This window comes from Phaenicophaeus curvirostris, chromosome 17, assembly GCF_032191515.1.
Source record: "Phaenicophaeus curvirostris isolate KB17595 chromosome 17, BPBGC_Pcur_1.0, whole genome shotgun sequence".
Taxonomy (NCBI): Eukaryota; Metazoa; Chordata; class Aves; order Cuculiformes; family Cuculidae; genus Phaenicophaeus; species Phaenicophaeus curvirostris.
In genome coordinates, this window is record NC_091408.1 from 6,685,965 (window position 1) to 6,694,154 (window position 8,190).

Below are 8,190 nucleotides of genomic sequence, written 5' to 3' on the forward strand. Positions count from 1 at the left end.
CAGTCTCTAAAATCTCAGCTTCTACAAAAACTTGCAAATTGACCCTGAAATGTCTCTCAACCTAACTCAAAATTGCCTTGGCTCTCTGATTTGTTAACTGTTTGTGGCTGCTAGTGAGTCCACCTACAGATTTAGGTGTGAAAATGTTAGGACTCCAAGAACCAACCCGAAAATGCTTATACCTCTCACAAGAAATGTTATTGGCTCTTTGCTGCTTTCCCTTGACTTTTTTGCTCTACTTCTGTGAATCTCAGCGAGTCTGTTATGAGGATCATAATCCCCAGTAAGTCCTGGAAGGACAATGGGGACAATGCTGCAGCGCAGCTGGCGTGAGCTCTTGCCTTGCCTGGGAAGTGCTGGGCTGGCCTTGCTTGGCACATCATGGATCTGGCAGAGCTGCTGCTCCCACAGACTGAGCTGAGCCACTGCGTGGGTCAGGACATGTTTGGCCAGGCCTCTAACTGTCTCCCGGACATTCACCAGCCCTGTCTCCATCTATCCCTGCATTACCGCATTCCTTTCTCTTTCTTTGCTGGGATCTTCCTGGGTCTGTCTGCCTCTCTTCTCTCCAAACCTCCAACCTCTGTATCTGGCTGGCTGTTAGTGCATGGCTGCATTGTCTGCATTACTCCCAAAGAGGAAAGGTTTTATTCTGATAATTCTGACAGAGAGAAACTTCTGTTTATCTATTTTTCCCTCTCCCTCCCGACTTTTCGTCCTGCTCATTCTCTGCTTTCCTGTATCAGTCCAGTTCTCCTTTTCCCTGTCTCTCTCATACTCTAAACACATTACTCCGTTAAAGCTAATGGCTTTTACCTGCTAATGGGAGAACTGTTCTCTCCTGTCCTTTGCTCTTTAGCAGCCCCATAACTTTGCTATTTCCTGCGATGTTCGATAACTCTGGAAGTGCCTTTGGCAAGCACCCGAGCTGCAGAGCTCTAGTCTGCTCTGTGTGTTTGGATGAATAGTCACAGGTCCTCTTTTGATCACCTACACACTCGCACAGTTAAGTCCCATAAGCCACGCAGGATTTTTACTGAATATCTAACTGCAGAGTGAGTTTCATGAGCCCTGTTATGGGTATGAAGCAGCTTTTATTAGTGAGGAATGTGTCACCTGGAAGATGCAGGTTGTGTCTCCACATCTGCCAGTACACCAGTGTGTGCTCTTGGCTGTATCCTTCCATGCTGTGTTTTGGCTTGTTTAATGACATCTTCATGATAGTTGTGATTTCTTGATGTCTCTGCTGCGCTCAGCACCGGGCTCCTGTCTGAGTGGTCTCAGATTCTCACTGTGAATCAACCAGAACTCTACAGTGAGATGGCCCAGGTGATTGTAAGAACTTAAATGAGAGCTCAAGTTAGGAGGCTGAATGCTCAGCCTGTCTTTTAATCATTCTTTCTTCTTTGCACCTTTGAGTTCCTTTGGCCAATTTTGACAGCAAATTGTTTGCCACCACAATTGTTTGGAGGAGGAAAATCCTACCTGATCCTTCTGCATCTTATGAAAGCTGAGAAAGTTCGGCATTTTGTCAAACACCTTCTTGCAGCAGAAGCCCCAGTGAGGCAGCTGTGGGTACTGGGTGGCTGAAAGTAGGTGATATCTACTCTAGGCACAGCACATCAGGCAGGTGGTAGGTGATCACTGTGCGCTCTCTGTGTGTGTCTTGTGATAATAGTCTCCAAAGAAAGGGGGAGAGAGAATGAGAAAAGCGGCTCTGTTTCCTAACTGCCTTTGAATTCAGAAGGCAGCGAAAGCGTCTTGTTTCCTCAACAAAAGAGAGGGGCCAGCTTTAATAATGTCTCTGAATGTGAAAATATGTTTATGTGTTGGTATTTTTTTGTCTTTCCTGTGATATATTTTTATGGATTTTTGGCTCACTTTATTTACATATATTATAACGTCCCTACTGTGTAAACAAGAGATGCCCAGCTAAGCAAACACGCCCGAGGGTGATGGGAGAGGGAGAGAAAGGAGAAGAATAGCGAGAGGGAGAGGAAAAGAGAGGTGGCAATAGGAAAAGGGTAAACAGACAGGCACTAATTAAGGCCTTCATCACAAGCAGGGAGATGTGCTAGGCTGACAGTCAGTCAAGCAGATAAGGGGAGATGAGTTAAAATCTAGCCCCAGGTTTTGAAGGCCCCAGGGCCCTGGCAGACAAGAGCACAGTGAACGAACAGGAAGCCACTGAAAGGTCATTTGCATGAAATGATGTTCAGGATCTTTGCTTTTGTTGTTGCCCTGATGGCTTTAACCCGTTCCTGGGCCAGGAGAAGCACAGAGATGAGACACTTGCAGCCAGACTCTACGTGGCTTGAAGGCTTCTTTTGGTGGCCTTTCGGGGAGCAGATCTCCAGGGAATGCAGGCTTCAGACAGGGAGAGGGAGGTCTTTCATTTCCCACTGAAAATAAGGGGAGCTGAAATTCCTTGGCAAGTGAGGTGATCGCTCTCTAGCAGAGCATAAAAGGGAGAAATCATCAGAATGGGAGGCTCTGGGCATGAAATGAGCCACAAGCTTGTCAAGCTGAGGGAAGATGCAGTGACTTGCGGTGGTCAAAGACCTTCTGGTATTGCAGCCTTTGAGTTTTATTCTTCTTCCCAAGAGGGCTTGACCCAGGTCTTGGGGGTTTCCATTACAGAGCAATGTCAGGCTCTATCATCACTTGCCCTTGCTCTAGTGCCATAGGCATGTCCCAACTCTCAGGAGCATTGGGCAGGTGGTTTCTATCTGCCTCTTCAGCTGGAATTGAAAAGAAACCCCGATTTTTAAGTGCCTGTGAAAGAATGGGCAAATTGTAGTTGCAACCTCTTCTCCCTGAGCTACTTTAGGAAACAAGATCTTGTTCAGATCTCCAAGGGAATTCTGACACTCTAATTATTATTATATGTTCTCAATGTGCTTAGGCATTTAGGCAGATTATAATTCTTAGTGACATGGCAAGAGAAATGAATGCAGAAGTGCTCACCATTTTGTGATAATCAGACAGCCTTGCACGCTGCCTTTCCCCCTACTTTTCTTTAGACACTTGATAAGTCGTGGTCGTTACTCTTCTGCCTTCCCTTCTGAAACATAAAAACTGGTAATAGCGAATTCCAGTAGATTAAATGGGGCTCTGGGCTGTTGGACTTCGGGGTTCTACTCCAAACCACTGCCACTTCTTTACTGTTTGACCTTCTCCATCTCATGTCAGCTCGTTGTGAGAGATGACTCTCTCTGCCACAGACAGGCAATAAGCTTTACTTGCCTCCAAGAAAGGGGATGATTGGAGTAGTTATCTTTAAGATTTTTGAGTGCTCTCATGTTCTTGAGTGGAACTTCTGTTGAAGGTAAGGCAATAGTTAATAGTAGAATAGCGCTCCGGAGTTGGTGGTAAGGTTGGACACTGAAATTCAGGTGTAAGGCCAAACCATGATGGGAATCCAGTGATGTCTTGAGAGGCGTCAACCTGTGACAATGTCAGATCTCACAGGGAAGACCTCCCTGAAGATTTCTGGTGGGGTGGGCTCTGTTCAGATCATCTCCAGGTACCAACCCCATTTGGTTCCATGTCAATGCTGGGAAATGTGAACCTGAAGTCCGTCTTAGGCTGAGACTGAATGGTTCTGGGCTGTTGTGGTTGTGAGCTCTTGGGTTTTTCCCAGTGCTGTCCAAACCAATGCCTCCCCAGTCCAGATATGAAGGCTCTGGCTCCCGCCCAGCCGCAGCAGATCTCTTGTTTAGTGCTATGGGTAGCCACAGGTCCTAGGGGTGATGGTGCTCACTGGCATTTGGTGTAACTAATGGAGCTTTCTGCTTCTAGGACACAAATCATTTTGATAATAGAGACATTTTTTTGTTTAAAAGAAAAGGCAATGGAAAAAGTTCCCAAATTTCTCTTCTGCATTCCAGTGCGGGCTTGTGTTACAGCACACTAGAATCCCATTAGGTAAATATTTTTAAGAGCTACTGTATGGAATGAGTGGAGATGATGGCGTGTAGGATTACAGGTAATTGTGCTGTGTTATAAGTACAGTGTTGTGACTGTGAATGGGCTTCTCTAAAGCAGATCTACGAGGACATCTAAGAGTAGCAGAATATAGAGAGCCGCTGGCCAACTGCTTAGTGCTCTGGCTCTTAGTACGATTTTAAAAGGCCACTGTCATCAAGTAATTTTTCTTCTACTTCACTGTATGTAATAGCTTTTTTAAGAGCCTGGAAATGATTTTATTTGCCCTTTTACTCTGGACAAACAGCAGTTTCTTTTTTTTGGCCTAACATTCCTTCAGGAAGACAAACCCAAGCCCTGTTCAGTGTGGTTTTGCTTTAAATTCCACGTAATGTCAGTGCTAGCATCAACCTAAGAGGAAGATATTTCTTAAAGTGTGATTAATCTGTTCAACATCTGACTTTGAAAGCTGAGCAAGTGGAAAGGAAATATTGATTATTAAAGGTGAGGTCTATGGCTTGGAAAGAAACTTTCTGTTTGTGTAGTTAGAGAGATCAGTGAATTCTTATGTTGAGAGAAATCATTTGTGTGAAAGAAGAGCCCTTATGCTCATTTAGAGAGGAAATATGTGTCATTCCACTGTGTTTTATGAGAACACGCTGCTGTTGAAAGATAACCCTGTAAACGTCCTGCAGTGTAATATCTTCAACTTGTCCTGTACCTCGGGGCAAAATACAAACTGGAACTGCAAATTTTCCTTCATGCCAGTAGCATGGCCGGCTAGAACAGAGGATGTTGTGTAGACTCTGTAAAACTAGCAGAAGGAGTGTTGTCCTGCTTCTTCCCAGCGACTGAATTGAGTTGCCCAGTGGAGAAGTGAGTCTCCAAGAGGAATGCAACCCATGGCCCTGTGTGCCAGCCGTCTCTTCCCTTGTAGCAGGGATCTCCTTCTCCAGAGACTGTGTTGCACTTACCATGAAGAGCAACCTGAGCTCTTTAGTCCTAAACTAGTCCTAAGTCCTGGTTCCAGCAGGGTTTTAAGTGACCTTGTGAGTGGAACCAAGTAAAACATCTGCCAATGGGGGCAATACAAGCTGCAAAGAGACTGGGGTAGTTTTCTGTACTCTCTTTTATCTTTAGTACCAAATGTGCCTCCAGACTTGCGGTTCTAGGTCAGGGAGGAGAGGCAGCCAGATGTTTGTTCTTTCCATAGCTGTGTTAAAAAATGCAGACAGATTTCACACTCTGCATTTTTAAATTCTCATTTTAAGGCAAGGCCAGCCAGTGTGGTGTGAGCTGTGGCCAGCAGTGTGGCATGGGGTCACAGGGGTTTGCTCACTGCAGGGAGCAGCTTATGATTTCCCAAAGCCAAAGCAGGCAATTTTTATCTCTTTCTCTCTTTCTCTTTTTTTTTTTTTTCCCCCTTTCTGCCTGGGAAGGATGCAGCATCACAGACCTTGTCACCCGGAGCTTAGAGGACAGCAACCATATGCCTTCCGACCTCCCCTTGCTTTTCTAGGAAAGATTCAGCCTGCCGGGCATTTTCTATCAGAATCGTTAAGAGACAAGGGCTGGGATGTGGCCCGGGCTGGCGTTCCTCTGGTGCTGAGCGTGGATGGAGGCAAGGGGGGAGGGCGAGAAGGGGAACGTGGCAGGGGGAGGAGGGTGAGGAGACTGGGCTGCCAAAGAGGAGGAGGAGGGATGGAAGAGAGGCGAGATTGGCATCTTCATGTGCATGAGGCTGGCCAGCGTCAGGACAGCCTGATGAGCCTGCAGGCTACGATCTCTCGCGGTTGTTCTGATTGCAGTGATGGGCTTGTCTGGTGGCTTGGACACCAGCTTTCATTATCATGCTCTGCAGCATTTGCAGTGGCGGGGAAAGAAAGGAACGGAGGAGGTAAAGAAGCCCTGGAGTTACACGCACACACATGAATTGGAGACAGGAAAGGGAGAGAAACAGCTTTGGCTCCAGGCTATTGATTTTGTTTTGTGACACTTGCTCATTTCCCACTTAGTGTGCTTCTCTGCTGCAGTACCTTCCCGGTACGGCTACGGCAGCTCTCCGTAAAAGACCAAGGAATCCAGAGTGGTGGGGGCTTAGTGACTGATGGGTTGACCCATTGATTTGAAGCCATTGTGGAAACAATCCCATGTGCTTGCAACAGCACAGAAACACTCCAACACATCTCCACACTCACAGAGGAGACGCCCTGCCACATGCTTTTCTCATGGAGATGCACACCCATCGTCTTCATGTGCCTGTACTTACATCAGGCTCCCCTAAACCTCCCTCACACTCTCTCATCACCTTCAGTCTCCTCAGCAGCAGCAGGTGGTGATTGAACTGTATGGCATGGTTCGTTGTAATTTTTTATTTGATGGCTTTAACTTTACTTCTATCAGTAAGCTTCCTCACCTTTATTATTCCTTCTGGAGTGCTTTATGTCCAAGCAGGGGTTACCCTGGAAACGGATTGGGGCAAAGAACTGTGTTTTTATGCCTTGAGTATTGCTTTGAGTCTTCCCCTGTGCTTCTGCAGGTGTTTGGCATGGAAGATCCCTGGGTAGATGTCCCATCACTGGAAACATTCCAGGTCAGGTTGGATGGGGCTCTGAGCTCTGGTCTAGTTGAAGATGTCCTTGCAGTGTGCAGGGTGGTTGGACTGGGTGGATTATAAAAGTGGTCCCTTCCAACCCAAATTGTTCTATTGTTCTATGACTCTACATTACATCGTCTTCCAGATACTTAGACTCACCTTCTCTCCCCCAGCCTCTCCAGTGGTGTTGTGTCACTATCAAGGTAAAGGTACCTGAAGGCAGAGCTGTCAGCAATGTCCCCTTAGAGAAATGATGTGGTTTTGGAGGTACAGCCCTCAAAGTTGCACCATTACTGCTTTAACCTCAGTTGTGCCGTAGGCAAAGTCACTGGGACACTAATGTACAGGTGGCATCAGACTTCTCATTTCTTTTTACCTGAGTTGTAACTGTATTCCCTGTGAACTGGGCACTGCTGCCTCAGTCACACATGGTGGTTGTGGCAGCGCCAGTTTTGATTTTTGCCACTACTGTAACCAACTGCCCGACCCCAGGGGAAGGGAAGGAAACTACTGGTGGGCAGGGGAGCTGAGTGAACCAGGACTCTGACTGAATATCAAGACACCGTGGTAAAAGGTGATGCTCTGCTGTGACTGCCCGTTGTTTGTGTCTTCAGAGGGTCTTGGGGATTATCAGAGTTGCCTTTGCAACAGCACCAGGAAGGTTAGGGGCATGGAGGAGAGACGCTGAGTTGATGCAGGTTTCCTGTTGGCGTCGTTTTCCTTTATTTAGCTGTTTCTACAAGAGCTTGGAAGTTAAGTTAAGCTGTGAGAGCAGAAAGGTACTTGGAGTGAATGCAGTTCCTTGGCTCCTGTCTCTCTTTCTGGCCTGAGCACACACATGTGCACATGCGTGCACACACGTGCACATACTGTCTGTCACACACACATGTCCGCCGTCAGTTTTCCCCAGCTGTGTATCAGGGGATGTTGGAATGCCACGGCTGGCAGGAGCTACTAACTGGATTAGCTGGTAAATCCATCTGGAGCTCCCAGTGGGAGGGATGGACAGGTTCAAGATGAATAACAGCTTGTCAGAAGCAGCAAAATGGATTACTTTATCAAAAAGAAAGGGGAGAGAAATACCCTTTTGGACATTGCCTGAGATGGAGGGTAGTGCTGTAAGGAAGGCGAAGAAAGAGGAGATGGTTTTTGAACAGGGAATGATTATTACCATGTTGCTAAATACAGTTCTCCATCCCTTTTCAGTGCATTTAACTGCATCTTGTCTTCCTATTCAACTGTTCTTTTATTTCCTAAGTCTTTATAAGCAATTTGAGTCTGCCGAGGCAGCTCCCTGTCAGGTTCCTTAGTGACATGATGAGGGGTACTTTTTTGTTCCTCGTTGTTTTGTTATAAAAGCTGTAAAGTGCTTCCAGAAAGATGCCGTGGTACTGACCCTTGGGGCTTGGCCAGTGCACTGGGGCTGCAGCCGCGGGGTCCCGCAGTGCACTCTGCTGTCTGACGCTCTGGCGGAGATTTGACATTGACTGATGGAGTGAAAACAGTCGCTTGTTTAATAAGAGCTGTGCTGAGATCATACAGCTTCATCTGGGATTCAGCACCAACTATACTTCAGTTACCTGTGCAAAGTAAGCAAACTGGCAGAATCTGAAATGCTAGTGAGAGGTAGGAGCGTTTTTATGGCTATCGATAGACTTGAACAAAGT